This window comes from Pinus tabuliformis, chromosome 8, assembly GCF_031772625.1.
Source record: "Pinus tabuliformis cultivar Carrire ecotype Pingquan chromosome 8, CPIR1, whole genome shotgun sequence".
Taxonomy (NCBI): domain Eukaryota; kingdom Viridiplantae; phylum Streptophyta; class Pinopsida; order Pinales; family Pinaceae; genus Pinus; species Pinus tabuliformis.
In genome coordinates this window covers 995,766,834-995,784,262 of record NC_142294.1, presented here as the reverse complement: position 1 = coordinate 995,784,262, position 17,429 = coordinate 995,766,834, and positions in this window count along the sequence as shown.

Sequence of the window (17,429 nt, the reverse complement as noted above, 5' to 3'; positions counted from 1 at the left end):
AAGCCCCGTCTGTGGGCTTGGCTACCACCTTGAATTTTTTGCTCCTGGTTGTTTAATGTTAAGTTGTTAGAGCAAGAGCAAGAAAGAAATGCTTGGACGATGGGAATGAGGTCAACCCATGATTAACAAACTACAAAACAAGATACAAGGATGTAAAAGAAATAACAAGGAGAAGTGTGCCACAAGAAGGATTAGTAAGCTAAAAATCGTCTCAATCATACATGAATAGGAACATGACAAAGGTTAATTGCAAAATAATTCACAATAAGTTACCAACTTGGTGTGGAATAAGATAACAAAGATTCAAAGAGGACACGAAATCCATAAGCTAAGAATAAGTTCATTAACATAGGCCCATATGAAAATACAAACACAATAGAAATACCAAAAACTCGATACAACCATAATGAGAAAGCATGGGAACCATTGTCGTAATTAAAAAACTTATTATTAATGTTGTTGCAAATATAAGTACATGTCCTATAAACCATCAAAACCCACTAGTGGAACATGGGTTGCTCATACCATCTTCTAAAGCAAAACCCTAGCCTCACCACAACCCACCCTACCAACTACCAAGAGCTAAGTACCTCAAGCTTCTCAATCACAAGTTATCGATCTAATACTAGCCCTAGCTCAAGTGCTAAAAGTCCCCTTGAATGAGGCATGAGAGTATAGTTATAGAGGTGAAGAGGGTGACATTTAACCTTCTCCCATGGCCTTTCATCTACCCTCATGACCCTTGACATTCCTCATGGCTCTCTCATGTCTAATGACTATTACATGTTCAATTGATATATGTATAGTTGTCAACAATATGATGAGAAACATTTACATATTGATAGCATAGAAGTTGTTAGGGGAATAAAGAAGGCTGTTTGGAACCCTAAAGTTGTTGCAAAGTCATGATGAGTTGTTGAACATGGTTGTGATTTGTTTGTTTTTATTGAATGTCTATTTGCATGTTACTACTCTTACCATCAAGGTTGACACAATTTTTGAGAAATTATGTGGAGCCAGTTTTCCTATTGGTCAAAACCCTAATTGCACATCCTTCAACTCGGTCTCATATTTAGTCCTTGTTCCCTCCTTTTACCTGCAGGAAAATCACAATGGTTACATACATTCATGATAAATTCATGAAAAGCAAACATTAATTATGGACCCATTTATAGTCCTTTTTGTGGTGAAATATCCTCAAGGTATGTATAGTCTACGCAGGATCTGGGGCATAATCCAAGAGATGCTCCATCAGTTGTTGTTTTTCACAATAGATCTGGGACTTTTCGATCATCCATAGACTTATGAATAGAGCCTCCTAAACAATCCCTCATGAGGAAAAAAATCTAAATGTTTTATGCCTACATTGTCCACAAATGTTCCTCATTCTTTATCGTGAAAGGCAATGGAGGATATGTTAAATGCAACTTCATTATCTTACAGTGCTAAGAGGCATGTAGTTTCATTGGTTTTTGGATCTAAAACTCTAATGCACATTGCCCATTTCCTTGGATTTGTTTTGGATAACCATGAAAGCTCCTTCTTAATTCTACAAATATGTATTCACTACCATGAACTGTCATATATACTCTCCCTAATCATATGGCTAGTCCACTTGTCATCACAAGTCACAACATGGATAGCACTCACACCATATTGTCAAAATTATTTCTTTCTTATGCACTATACCTCAGGACAAATACTTATATTACTAATCATATTTTCTTTAAACCAACTGGAATCTGCCCATGAGGAGGAGAAAACATTGTAAGTCTTTTTCTTTTGTGTTTGGCACATAATAGAAATTAGAGTAAAATCTTGTGGAGTCACCAATCTGTTGTTGGTTTTTTTAGCAAAGGTGTTCCAAAATCTTGTGGAGTCACCAATCTGTTGTTGGTTTTTTTAGCAACGGTTGAATAGTGCACAAGAAAACAAATTTACAAGCAAAATAATGAAATATAACATGAGATATTAACAATATAATCCAAAAGCAAAATCATGGAAAGAACGAAGGAGTTTGGGAAACAATAAATATCTTTATTGATGTAAAACAAATACAATCTCTTCTAGAGACACTAAAGGGACCCTTGAATAAAATGGATCCCTACCTATCCTAAACGAGGTTCCTCCTTTCCCTCTCATGTGGGTGTGATTCTCTCTTCAAGATGTTCGTTGGACACTCTTGAATGATGATCTTCGAGATTATATAGCAATTCCAATTGGGAGGAAATTTGGGCAACATAACCTTGCAATGACTTCTCTCTTCCACATGGTCCTCAATGTAGTGGTATTTATAGGCCAAGGTCCATGGCTTATCCCAATTTGGCATATTGATGAGATTTGATCTTTCAATGAGCCTCTCATCTTGGCGGGGAACAAGATGAGTTGTTTGGAGGCTCCAAAACTCTTCCTTAATGGTGTAGAGGCTCAACACTAATGCCCCTATCCTTGTCCTTTCACCTACTAGGGGATGTTTAACGTAACTTTCTAAGTGGGTCTTCCAAATATCATTTCTTATGGATCTATGCAATTGTCCAAGAAATAGCAATAGTGATTCGTGCAAACCTGAAAGAGTTGTTTTGTGTGGATTAACTAAAGTGTGTTTAGTGAAAAAAAATCCTTTGTTTGTGAATTCTTGACTTATTAACCATTGAGAACCTTTGAGTTGTGATGATATTTGACATATTCTGACGCTTAATTCGCGTATTTGAGTGTACAATTTTAGTTGATAACAATATTCTAGTAGAAAACCTTTCTTGAACAAGCATGCAAGTCTCTAAATTATTTGTATTCTTGTTTGAGCATGAATTGTAGGAATATTTTCTTGAAAAAACACTTAGGTATCTTTCTTCTCTTTCATTTTGATTAAGCATGAATTATTTTCATTGCAATATTTTTTAAAGGATACTTTAATTGTTTTTTGCATGGGAAAACGAAGGGTACAAAGATTGCATTATCACTTGATGATTTAAGAACTTTTCAAATTTTAGCGCTTAGTTTATGAGCATATAATCATTCTAACAATGTAAATGAAGCGATTGTGTTTTCAAGGGGAAGATCACTATTTGAAATATTTAACTAGTTTGACAAATGAACAAATGAAAAGGGTGTTTCTGTTAATTTTTATTACCATTCAAGCTTTGTATTGTGGCTGATTTGTTTCATATATGACAAGAGTTGCAAGATTAAGTAACAAAGGGAAGAAAGGGATCTAATGAAGAACGAAATGATATTTTTGTCGAAGCCTAAAAATTGACTCTTTTTGCCACTCTGTTATCATTATTTTTTCCTATTTTATTCCTAGAAGCTTGTCACAGCCATCATTCCATACTACAATCTTATCATTTTGGTATAGAATCATGTCAGAGCTACAAAGATTACAAATTGGAGAAATCAAAGGTAAACATGTCCATTTTGTTGTAGTTTTATATATTTATTTATAAAAGTAGTTTAAAATGTTGCAACTACAAAAACTAACGCATTTTGTAGTTGGTCCATAATTCTATAGCCGAATCACAGGTTTACGTGGTTCAACAAAAGTGCAAGCTAGAGGATGCAACAAAAGGAAATATTAAGCTCTTCTACATGTTGAAGTTAACCTAGCACCTAGCACGTTATCGCAAGAGTGAGGTCAATGCTACAGTCAAAGTGGTGTCAGAACATGCAAATTGGAATGTAGTTGTTAGCATCATTTATGTATTGAATCCATGAAGACCTCGAGATTTCGTGAGAGAAATTATTGTGTACAACCATGGATTTATCACACATATTCAACACCTCCATATCATATTATTTTTTTGTTCTAAAAGCATGCATTAAAACTCTCAATGAAATATGTCTTTAGGCTATATAAATATCTATAGCTCCAGCAATGGAAACAGAGAAGTTTGGTTGTAGACATTTTCATATTAATATGAAATATGTTCACTAGTCTATAAATTCTTATGAGGCCCATTATAACTATGCAAGTGAGATTGTGGATGTAACAACTTAAGTTTGTGTGGTGTTATCATCCGGAGTCATCGCATACATATTTTTGTAATCGACGTTTCGAATCCCTCTGTGGTTCATCATCATGATAAATCCATGAGTGAAAAAGTCAGAACTCAATAGTGTTAATAAATGAAGATGAAGGTTGGGGTGGGAGTGAAAGGAAGCCGACAAATTTTTGAGAGCGAATGGATTAATGTTGATTTAATTCAGATTTAGTTTTAATTCTATTTAATTTTGATAATGATTTTAGTTATAGTTTTAATTTTAATGTCTAGTTTTTTCTTTTAAAGACTATTAATAATTATATATATATATATATATATAAACATTATTAATAGTTTAAAAAAAATATGCAATATAATCCATAAATTAATTGTTAATAAATTTTATTTATTTGACAATTATATTTAATAGGATGTTTAAATTATTTTTAGTTTTAGAATGAATGATTAAAAAGAAAAGAAAAGAAATGATAATTAATACCTAATGTTTATTAATGATTATAAATTAAAATGATTATTTCTTGATTAATTTAATTTTAAGATTGAAATTGAAAGTGAATTTAATGTTTGATTCTCTAATTGTTATTAATTGAATTTATAAAGATTAAGAATTTGAATTGAATATAATGATTGAGGTTAAATTGAATTAAAGTTTTAGCTACAATTTTAAAATCAAATTAAATTAAATTGAAATTATAAAATTGTTTATGATTTTTGCTTAAAATATTTTGATATTATTTTTTATTTTTCTTATTAGTAAAAATATTTTAATAAATTTTAGGGTTGGAATACTATAACGAAAACCTTCAAAGGCCAAATTTATTGATAAGAGCTAGAGCATGTACAACCAAGCAAGGAAGGGCCCCATGTGTTAGGGAAGGATGCTTCCTCTCTCTCATCGCTTTAATTAGTCATAGATATATTCTATTTTTTAAGTGTAGTGAAGTATTTTTAATTATTGTTAATTTTAATAGTTTACATTTACTTTAGTTTGCTTTCAATTTTGGTTTGCTCACAATTTGCTTATGATTTGAATGACAACGTGGTGCAGGCTATTCATATGAACCGTTCGATTGAGTAAAGATTTGTTCTTATTTTATTGCAAAACATTAAACTTTGTAATTCGTTTATAACAAATCTTTACATGGTTATGAGGGTTTTAAAATGTCTATAACCATGATTGTGTTGAATTAGTTAAAATTGTAATTGTTTTTCATAGTGTAGACTTTGCTTTCATGTTGAACTTCAATAAATAGAATTAGAGACCATACCCTATATATACTTTGCATTGTGCCTCACAAGTTTACCAATTTGGATTAATTATTTAAATGTAAAGAAATTCTAGTACAATTGAATTGATTGATAATTTTATTGTTTCCTTGCTTTGCATACTCTTCCTTTATTTCAATTTTAGCAAGTTTGATGCACAATTTGAATATGATTTTGATACCTAAGTTTAACATGACAAATGACATAAACCAATTGCAAAGCACATACATCTACTAGTGTTATCCAAAGGTAACAATTCAATTGAAAATAATTGCATAGGCAAGCAAGTTGCATATTTCTTTGGGCTATTGTAGATTACATGCCAAGTTGTTTGGTTATAATTGCATGATCTTAGTGTTAGAAACTTTCATGATTTAGACCTTTGATGCATAGCTTGTCTCACTAAATTTTATTTCGTGTTTGGACATATTATGGCAAAAGGAAATAAGGCATCACCACCATATCCAAGGAGTTTTTCACAAACCCAACGTTACTACCAAACCTCCATAATCTAGCATCAAATTTATTTTAAAAAACAAAGGAGAAGTTTGTAGGTATCTCAATGGTAAGGTATTGCAACTCCACAAGCAGAAGTCGAGGAGGAATCACTTCCATGTGGAAACATGCTAAAGACCTTAATTGAGAATGCAAATGTAAAAACCAAATATTGAAATCATAGAATGGTGACATAATTAGGTAGTTCATTGTTGCTACTCTTCAAAGGATGTATAATTCCCATTTCTCATAGTACTAGTTAGCCTTGAGTGGTTGTCGGAATTTGGAAAAGTGCGTAATACACATAACATCATGAAGGGGTATGTTTTTCAACTATACTTTTCTAAGCCACCATGAGTAAGGTTTAATGTAATAACCCAAACATAAATAAAAAATTAATTACAAAGATTCCAGGCCATCAAAATTCAACATAAGGAATATTTCAACTAATTAGTATATAATCTACAAAAGCAACAAGAGATGAGAAACTTTCTTGTAGAACAAAGTAGTATCTTGCGATTTCAAAATTGTTGTGCTACTCTAATCCATCCAACTACAACCAACATGTTGGGAATGACTCTTTGACCAACCATGGGCTTAGATGCACTATGTCTTTCTACATATATCCACCCCTGATCCCTCAATCAACTACATCTACCAATGAATCCCTCCTATCCTACAATTCACCTAGGAAAAGAATACCCCACATTCTCCTTCCCCTCCATTAAATAGAACAACTTGATCCAAAAATGGAAGCAAAATCTTCATGCACACAATCCTTATGTCATCATGCAATTTCTACTTTTTTGTCTTAAGCTTTTCTTCAATTAGTTTTTTTTCCCCTCTATAATTTACTCACTCTTATTTTATTAACTTCGCTTTTTTTGCTTAAATTTTCTTTTTACAATTTTTATAGTTTCTTTTATTTATTTATTCATAACTTAGTTTTATTATACCTTGCATGGTATAATGCATTCAATTTTGTATTAGTTTGTCTTTGACCAAAAAATTATAACACTTATCCATAGTTTAACATTAGGAATTCAATTTTTACTATTTCAATTTATTTATTTGTAAGGTGATTGGTTGAGGCCTTATTATGAGTTCTTTAGTAACTTCCATTTTTATTAGTTACTAATTTTTTGCTTTTAGTCTTATTTCTATTTTATTAATTTTTTTCTTTTTTCTTTTTTCTTTTTTCTTTTTTCTTTTTTCTTTTTTCTTTTTTCTTTTTTCTTTTTTCTTTTTTCTTTTTTCTTTTTTTTTTCTATTATTTCTATTTTCATGAATTATAATTTTTTCACAATATTTTCAATTTAAGGTGACTTATTACTGTTTTAAAAACATATTTTAATGAATTTGATTATAAAAATTATATATATTAATAAAAATAAAACAATATTAGTTAATAATATTTCTTAATTATATATATATGTATGTTAATATAAACAATATTAGTTAATCATATTTCTTAATAATACACTATTTTATTAGTTGTTTTCTTTTTGTGATGGAATCTTTGTCTTTGTTATTTTTTTGTTTAATTAGGCTATATTTAAGCTAAGTGGGAGGTACTAGCTACTATGTAGCTCTTGTTATTTATTATTTTATTTATTTATTAATTATTATTCTCACTTTTAATATTTTATTATTATTATTATTATATTAATTTGGTAATATGTGGCCTTGCATACTCCCTGTCTTCAAGGGATCTTGTCTCAAAGTTAATTTTGATCATATTACTTATAAGTTATTTATTTTTTTATTCACTATTATTCATTACCCTCTAGCGTAACTAGTATAAGGCCACCCAAGTAACCACCGCACATCGAAGGTTACATCCTAACACCAGTGGAAAGCACGAGTACTCTCAAGCTCTTCTTTCCCAACTTTTCGAACCAAGCTTAAAGCCTCATCAATCTATACCAGAGCCCCAAGGCTCAAACCTCATATGCCCAAGGGCAACCATCTAGTATGGTACTCACATAACCCAAGGATCTCAAAAGCCTAACCCAACTTCCTCCACAACTCCTACCAAGTACAACCCATACATTAAAGTCCCACAATTAACTCCATCCCACTTATGGACTTTGGCATCACAAATCCAATATTTGACACTCAACCTTCTCAAAATGGTCCCATATCCCATCGAGAGTTATACAAGGAAAAAGAAACATTGGCATAAGTAGTTGATTGAGTTTGTCCCCAATACATAAGTTGTTACATATTCTCCCTCATAGGTATGGGCTCCCATGAGATCATCAAATAAATCGACCCTCTCAACACATTGTTGGATTTCTTATCATTCACCACCTTACAACTTGCAACCAATGCATTAGTTATAACATCATCATCTCATAGAAAATAATCCACATGCTAATGTTTGATACTATTTCAAGAATAAATCATTAATCTCACAACATCTTGAGTAGTAAGGAATTGTGTGCTCATGCATGCTAGCATTGTATGTAATGCCCTCCTCCCACATCTACCCTAGTAATTGTTCAACCGGGGTAAACACGTGACGAGAAGTTACTGTCATATGATTCGACTCCTTGTGTGTCAGTTAAGAAATTGGAACCGGCGGAACACATCACACAAGCCTTCCACATCAGTAACAGAACTCCTAGGAGCCATCCCAACCACTTAGGTAACCATCCCCTAAGACCAACTGAAGTTTTAATGCATAAAACCCCTAGACGCTCTCTTGATATGGACCAGGGTGCATCTAGGAGGCTCCGGCAACTCCCATAGCAAGGGAAAGCGAGCGTCCGGGGACATTTTTCCCCAGTGTTATGACTGCGACTCCGAGATTTGTGCCACTTTTTCAGGCCTAGAGCCCAGGTCACTACCCAGAAATCAATGACACCTTCAAAAATGAAATTTCATAGCGGAACAAAGATACATTTGAAAAAACATCAACAAGAATTAGACTGGACCCCTAGTAGCCATGACATGCATTTCGTCAAACATGTCACAAACATGAAAGCTACATGTCTTAACAGCATAACTGAGCATAGGGGTCTCATACTTATCTAAGAATCACTAAGAAGCATTGATGCCTCAACACATTAGCTACACTTTCATTTATTAGTTCATAGATACATTGTTCATTAATTTACAAGTAAGAACATGATTAGAGCCATACATAGCCACTGTCATAATACATGTTCGCAACTAGCATAATAACAACAGAAATACCAAGGAAACAACAACCATATAATCCACATATATACCAGTATAATACTCATGAAATAACAAGGAGAAATAACCTCATATTAATGATGCAAAGGCCAACCAAGTTTGGGACATCCATGAACCACCCGACCATAGATATGGTTGAGGCAAAAATATCTTCATCCAGTCAACCTCATGCCATACTCCAAGCATGAATGTGGGATCTCATAAAACAAATCAATCAAAACCATCCAAGGCTTCTAGAGGCCAAAACACCTCAACCCTCAACGAGTGATTCCACCTCACAGTTGGACATCACTAACCATCACCAAATTGGTCTCTACCCAAGTTGGCTAGGGCTCTAAAGTGTTTATTCCAACTAAGGCTCCAGGACTAGTAACTCAACCCATAGTTGTCGTCGTGCTCTAGCATGTTTGTCTAACCAACAGGACTAGTAACTCAACCCACCAAGGGCTCCAGAGTGTTTTTCCAACCAAGGCTTCAGGACTAGTAACCCAACCCAGGTTGTTACAGGGCTCTAGATCATTTTTCCAACCAAGGCTCCAAGAACTAATAACTCAACCCACCGCTAAAGGAACATGAGAACCAACCAAAAAACAAAAGGAAAATGAACCCACAACACCGTGGTTATCCAAGAAATGGAAAGGCTAGGTAAATCTAGTGTCAATCCAGAAAATCCTCCATGCCAATGACAGATCATAACTATGAAACGCATGCATATGCCATGCATGCCAAAACTAGTGAGGAAAACATACATGCAACTCGGTCCCTGCAAGTAAAACCTAATGTAGTTGTTGATCCCAATGTCCTCTTGTGCTTTCCTGCTCTTCCTTTTCCTTCTTGCTCCAAAAATCCAAATGCCACACTCCTCCAATAGTGCTCCAAGAAAAATATAAGTGTCCAAGAGTATAAGAGAGAGAGAATAGAGAGAGAGAGATCCAAAATTGAACTGACAAAAGTCTGTGGAATGATTATCATAAGCCTTTTTTTTAATGAGGCTTCTATTTTCTTCATTTTCCATTATTTCCTTAATTTTCCTCCTCGCATGCAACCTGTGACCTTTCACTTCCCTTTTCTCCTAATTTCCATTATTTTCATAAATAAATGTGCCAAAATGCCACTTTGCATTTCTAAAGTCTTTACCATTGCCTTTTCCATTTTCCTTAGCAATTAATCAATCACCAGTGATCCCCATCACTATGATTTTACCCAACATTCAGCTTGGAATAAATGTCCCATGACTTCGGTAAATATTTTTCCTTTATTAACTTTTACATGGATTTTTTTTATTAGGGCTGTTATAGAACCCCCCCCCCTTGGGGGAACATAGTCCTCGGTGTTCAACAACACCTACAACCAACAAGGCTACTATAAGAAAAACATACTGCCTATGGAACTTTATAACTTGGCTCATTATAACAAAGGATACAAAGCACACATCTGATCCGCCATCTCCCATGTAGCTTCATCGAGCCCAAAGTGCTTTCATTGCACTTTAACCTACTTGATTACTCGGTTCTAATGCATGAGTGTTACACTAAATATTTTCACCATGACTATTTGCAGTCAGTATGGGTCTATCATCATTCATATTGTCCTCCTAAGCAAGTCTCAAACCTCAGCTCTTCATGTCAAGCTTTGAAAATGAGAGAAAGACTTTAAAAATCAATAAAGCTCTGGTTCCGCACTTTCTCTCATTGTTACCTGCGGTCCCGCACCCCCTGTTCATATTACCTGCGGACCTGCCCACTCTGTCTCTAAAGGAGTGGGTGCAGACCCCTGTGAAAGTCAAAAAGGCGCACGTTTATTCTTAAAAACTCACTTTGGGTTAATTCTAGATGATTCTAGAAGGAATCTTGATGTGGATGGTTCGCTCCTAGGTGGTTCATGCATCCCAAAAGAGAAGGAGCTAATCCCTTAATGAGAGGAGCTATCCCTTTGAAGGAGGGCTTTATCCCTTTGAAGGAGGACCTAGTAACTTCCCTCCATTGCACTATAAATTAAGGCACTGCACTGTTTGTTAGGGAGGTTAGAAGCTGAACATTTTTAGGGTAAATTCTGGTGGAATTGAGACTTCCTAGTTAAGCTTGAGAGGAGAGATCACATACCTTTTGGATTCATTGGGAAGAGAGTGAAACTTGTCAAAGTAGAGGAGACTTCTTGTTGGACCCTGGGAGAAGCTTGTACAGCATCAAGGCACGGGTTGTAAAGTTCTTCTTTGATTTAAATTAATACAATCGGATTCATTTTTCTCAACAAATTGTCTTATGTGATTTGTTTCATGAATTCCTTGATCATCATGATAAGTATGCTTTATTCTATTGGATTTTCAGGTGCTATTTAATTTGTGTGCTTGTTTGTGTTTGCAGATCCTCTACAAGGGAGCTCATTTGGATCAACGGAGCGAGGCTTCCACAAACTTGCATTAGACCCAAGGTAGGCCTAAAACACTTGTTTGCCTTTGTTTATAAATTGCATATTTAGAGAAAGATGGAATTTGATTGACTTGCTTGTCACTAGATATCATTAGATACTAGGGAGGTCGGTCTTGTCCGCAAGAACGACTCATTCCGTGTGACAAAATGGCGACTCCGCTGGGGACTTGATTTTTTGATTTGCTTTACTTTGACTTGAGAAACTGTGTTTTTGTTTCTGTTTTTCTCTTGTTGTGTCTGGAATTGGGTAGGTTTAGTAGATCTTGGATTATTTTTTGATTTTCATACTTTTGGGAGAGGACCGCACCCTCTACTTGTAACACAGTGCGGACCTATCCGCACTTTTGCTTTACACACAGAGCGGTACCGCACCTGTGTGGACTACGGACCTGCGGACCCTGTCAAAATTTTGGAAAACTTAAGATTTTCTCTTTCAAGGAATTTAGACTTCTGTGATCCATAACATTGTTTAGATAATCTTCGGCAAAATCACATAATCAATCTTTTGTCGACGCGTTTCGAACCAACCAGTGTGGTTCATCGTTAGGACAAGTTGAAGGACCAATCTGGCTAAGCTTGCTTAAATAGAGTGTGCAGAGATTCCAACGGCTATAATGCCAACAGCTAATTTTGACCAAAGGTCTTAGTCAAACCACTAACTATATTATTAATAATCTTAGAAACCGCTAAAACATATAATATATTATTATTATTAGCTTATATACTAAGAGAGTTCCTATGTTAATTTTGAGTATGAATAATATAATATTTATATAATCCATTCTTAAATATAATGGTATGTATAATCGTTCATATTTAATTAAATAATATCATTCTAATGTTATTTAGTATTAAATTATTATTACATTAAGAAATTTTGTTACATTCGGTAAGTTGTGTATTGATTTAATAAAAAAGGTAAACTTCAATATATTATTTTAATAAAAGTAATAATTAAATCATCTATATAATTTATAATTCTAATATCATTAATTTAATATTCTTATTAAATCTTTACTATTCAGTTACATTAGGTAAATACATAATTAAAGTATATGTTTATTAATAATAGAATATAGGTGAATAGTGTATTAAATTAATATTAATTGTTTAAAGCTAAGGTCCAAAGGTAAACCCTAATATATTATTTTAATTAATTATATCAAAATGGCCCATTCGAAAATAAAATAGCAATTTATGTTTATTAAATAATCTTTATAATTCCAATATTTTTAAATTCGCATTCTTGTTAAATCTTTATTATTTAGTTACGATTGGTCCTTCAACTTGTCCTGATTTTCTCTTTCAGTCAACTTAGTTTTTGTTTAGGTGTTTTTTGCCCCTGCCCAGACCTGCATGTGACTTGTCAGGAACTTTTCTTAGGTTAATTCCATTGGCATTAGGGTATTAGATGAAATTCCTAGAAGTTTTGGTTACCGGGCTTGATTTTCATTTTGATCTTGTAGTAGCTCAGAGCCTAGAAGCCTTAGAAGCCTCAGATCACCTTGGTTTTTACTAGCCTCCTTATGAGTCTGACCATTCGCAAAATCTGCCTTTGTTGAGGAATCCATCTTGTGTTTCTCTTTGTGAAACTTCGAAAAGACTTGTGTTAAAAGTTTTGGATTTCATTTTTAGAAAAGAAAATAAAAATTGGTTGTTTTTTTACTGATTTGTGATTCTGGACAAATTAGTCCTTAGTTTGCTTATAGCTAAGTAAAACATCCTTGAAAATAAATCTTGTAAGCTTTTACTTCAAATAGTTCTTAGAATTTGTAGATCTCGAGATTAGATTTTTTCCATAGTTTTGAGTGTTTTATGAAAATTGAAAAAAAAAAAAAATCTCTTTTAAAAAAAGTTTGTTTTTGTAGTATTTGAGTGTTTGAAAGAAAAGGGAAATTTTCGTGAGCATAACTAGTTGTCTCATTTTTGAGTGCATTGGAAAAGACAAAAACCTCTTCTTTTGATTTGTTTGTTAAGGGAATATTTGTTTTTACAAGCATTTGCATTCTCAAACTCTTTCCTAGCTAGAAATTCATTGAAGGGAAAAGATTGCTTATCATCTTAAGTGCATTTTTTAGTGATTTCGAGTCGAGTCTTCACACCATAAGTTTCATCTCCGCACCTTTTGGCTTAAGACAAAAACCAATAAAAATAACGCTTAAAGTAAAATCTATCTAGTAATCTTTTTATTTCTAGGACTCTATTACACCAATATAGCTTAGGCTAGTGTCTTGGAGTAGGGAGTAATTAACTCTCCAAGATAGTAAAACAAACAAGTAGTTGTATCTTGTGGTAGGAGATAAAATCCAATTGTTACATCTATGCTCTGGGAAAGATCCTCTTAAAGGAGAAGCACGAGATCGTGTCCGAACCAGTGTGGGAATCAATCCTTCCTCATTGGGAACAACGCCAGATATTCATGTATTAAAAACGGTAAACCTCGGATTAACCATTGTCGAGGAGCCTGGGGTCACTTGTTGGTAAACCTTGGATTATGTCAAGGAGCCTTCAAGGGGATTGAGCTTGTTACTCTACCCTTGCGTGCCTATCGGATCGTAGACTGTTCCCCCAGGTATATTTTTTTCCATTGGTAACCATAGTGACCATATTCTATAAGATTCTTTCCTAAGGTGACGGGGGAGGGAAGATCCCACTGTACCTGGAGCAGACGTCGACTAGACTGACTTGGATTTTCTGGGGGGTTCTCTTCACTCGAGACGGTTTAGTGGAGAAACTTGTGCCAGTCTATTCATTAAGCAGGTTGCCGGGGTAACTATTCCAACCGCCATTTCTGTATTGAACTCTGCGACGTTGGATTTCATCACCAACTAGTGTTTTCAGTACGGAAAGTTACTGTTTGTGTGTGGCTTGATCTCCTAGATTCTTTAGGTGTGTGATTCAAAATTGTTTGGTTCTTTAGAGACTTTAGGTGGTTTTCATTGAGATTTTTCTTTGTTTGCGTGTGAAGTAGTTAAAATATTTAATCGTGGCTGAATTACCGAGGAAGTCCCGTAGACTTCGGGGCCAACCTCCTGAGTTTTCACCGAGCCAACCTTAAGGGTTACTAGCCCTTGTAACTCCTAGAGACAGTAGAGTTGGGTCACCTGAAGAAGGAGAATCTTCTTTAGTGGTACATCCTGATTATCAAGCTCTAGTAGTAGATTATAATCCACAATATGTTTCTATTTCCGAAGTTACTGGTAGTTTTTCATCTACTAATGATTTAGGTGAGGAACCTGATATATCTGAACCTGAAACTAAATTTGCTGCTATGCCAACATCGGAATTTTCCTCTCCAACTTCTAGTGGTCCTGGTTCACCCAGGGTAGAAATAATAATTACCCAAAATCTTCCTTCTGGACTTATAGCTATTGAAGAACTTGCTACTCTGGAAGAAGAAGGTATCTGTATCCCTGAAAACCAACCAGTTATAGAACTTAGGGAGCGTGAATCAATCTTTTACAGTCCACCTAGGAGTAGCACTTGGTATCTTTCATTGACCAATTTTTTGGAAAACCCAGGACTAAGTTTTTCACCACCCCCCATTCCTTTCACCCAACACCTAGGGGTTATTATCCTCCGTTAAATATGTCAAGATAGTCGTCCATGTTTTCTCAATCTCTAGAAACCTTTTTATACGGCGGTCCTTCTGTTCCCTCTGGGTATCAGTCACTTACTGGTACTTTTTTGGGAGCATCTCCTCAACCTATTGAACAAGGGTTATTAACTGGAAATAATGGAACTAAGTCGTTGAGTGTAGAAGATATTCTTATGATATCAAGTACTATTCCTAATCCTCAACCTCAAGGTGGGCAGCCTCAAAGTCCTCAAGTATCGCCTGGGGGGCAGCCTCAAAGTCCTCAAGTATCGCCTGGGGGGCAACCTCAAGGACAGTACATACCTACGGGACAGTACATTCCTCAAGGTCAACCCTAGACTCAATATGTACCTCAAGGTCAACCCCAGTATCCATATGTACCTCAAGGTCAACCCCAGTATCAGTACGTGCCTCAAGGTTATCAACCTCAAGGTCAATACCCAACCCAGGTTTCCAACCACCTTCCAGTCAATCATTTGTCCAAGGAGCTGGAAATGTACCTTTGAATTATCAACCCTACCCTCAACCCGGCTATGGTCCTCAATATTCTCAACCTGTTATGGGTCTGTAGCCCGGAATGAATTTAGTGTGGGATCCATCTCAAAATCAACATATCTTGCAACCGAATGTACAGTTTTCATCTCAAACTGGACAACCCTTGGTTTCTGGTTCACCCCAGCAACTGGTCCAGTCTACTATTCAAACTTCTGCACCTTCTGTAGTTTCTCAGTCTGGGCCTAGTACGCCTCGTACTCCACCTCAAACGACTGCTGCAACATCTGTTCAATCTACCCCACCTACTTGTGGAGTATCGACAACTCCGGTTTCTATTGTTCCTGTATCAACTCCTCAGACATCTTTAACTCAGTCTGGATCCACAATTCAGACTTCGGTTCAAATGCCTGTAGGACAACCAGGTCCAAGTACGGTTGTCACAAGTCAACCTCAATTTACTTATCAACCGTACCAGCGACAGTACCAATTCGGTCTTGTTGTGCAGCAGCCAGTCTATCAGTATCAACCGTACCCTGGGTATACATATCAGGAACCTCAACAGCCCAGTACGGTCTGGTTAATCCTAGTTTTCCGGGAGGATACAATATCCCAAATGCAATTCCAATTCCTAGTTATCCTAGATATCCTCCTCCTGGGGCTGGTCTCATGACCCAGGGTTTCAGGGACCCTAATCGTCAGTTACCATTTTTTGCAACTTTGGACTTGCCTGACTTGTCGCGCCTTACGAACAATCCAATTAACTATCTGTCGTTTTGGCCGCCAATGCCGAATAAGTTGCCTAGTGATATTCCTAAGTTCGAAGGAAAATCAGGAGAGGACCCGTCGAACCATGTGATGACTTATCACCTCTGGTGTGCTTCTAATTCCATTTCAGATGATTCAATCCGTTTAAGGCTTTTCCAGCGCACTCTAATTGGTCTTGCGGCCAAGTGGTACATTGAGTTACCGCGAGCCACTTTTTATAACTTTAGTCAGTTAACTACTTCGTGTTTAACTCATTTTTAGTTGCCGGTCAGATATTACAATGGCACGGAATTATTAACTTCATTAAAACAGTCAACGTCCACCTACATTTCAGATCACATTCATGAATGGAGACGTCGACGACGTTTAGTGAAAGTTTTTATTCCGGATCAGATCTTAGCTGAATGGTTTGTAAAATCTTTATTACCAAAGATCACTGAGGATGTAGCTAAGGCCGGAGTCGTTACTGAAGAGCAAGTAATTTCTCAAGCTTAGTACCTTGACTTAGTTTATACGCAGTCAGGTACATTACACGAGAAAATCCCCGATCTTCCTAAACAAAATCAAATAACTGCAACTCCTTCAGGGTCTCATGCCGCTGATGGTATGATTGGCATGGTTAATAACAAAAGTAAGAAGAAATCTTCTAAGAATTCTTCTCCTATCATAACTTTACCAGATTCCCTGACAGGAGATTCTTCCGTGGAAATTTCTGCCGACATTCATGTTGTAGAGTCATCTACAGCCAAATCAAAATCCGGCAGTAAGAAGAAAGGGAAGAAGAAAAATAAAACAGATAAAAATCCGAAAGAGAAACCAAAAAAAGCAGAATCAACTGATGAGAAAAGAAAACCTCATTATCGTTGTCTCATTTGTAACGAAGAGCATTTTACAAGAGACTGCCCTCATCGTGCAGAGGTTGCGAAAATTGTCAAAGGCTCCCAAACACCTATTGTTTTGAAGGATCCTTTTCCTAGTCAAGACAGTAAGATGATAGGTTCTTCCTAAAATGCCTCTGAATAACCCATAATTATGATGTCCCATGTCAGGATTGTGACTCGATCGCATGATTATGGAAGTAAAAGTCCTATTGATGGTAAAGAAGCAGAATCTTCTCATTCGAACCCATCAACTTCAACTCCCGATTCCGATCCACTACAAATCGAGAAACCTAACCCA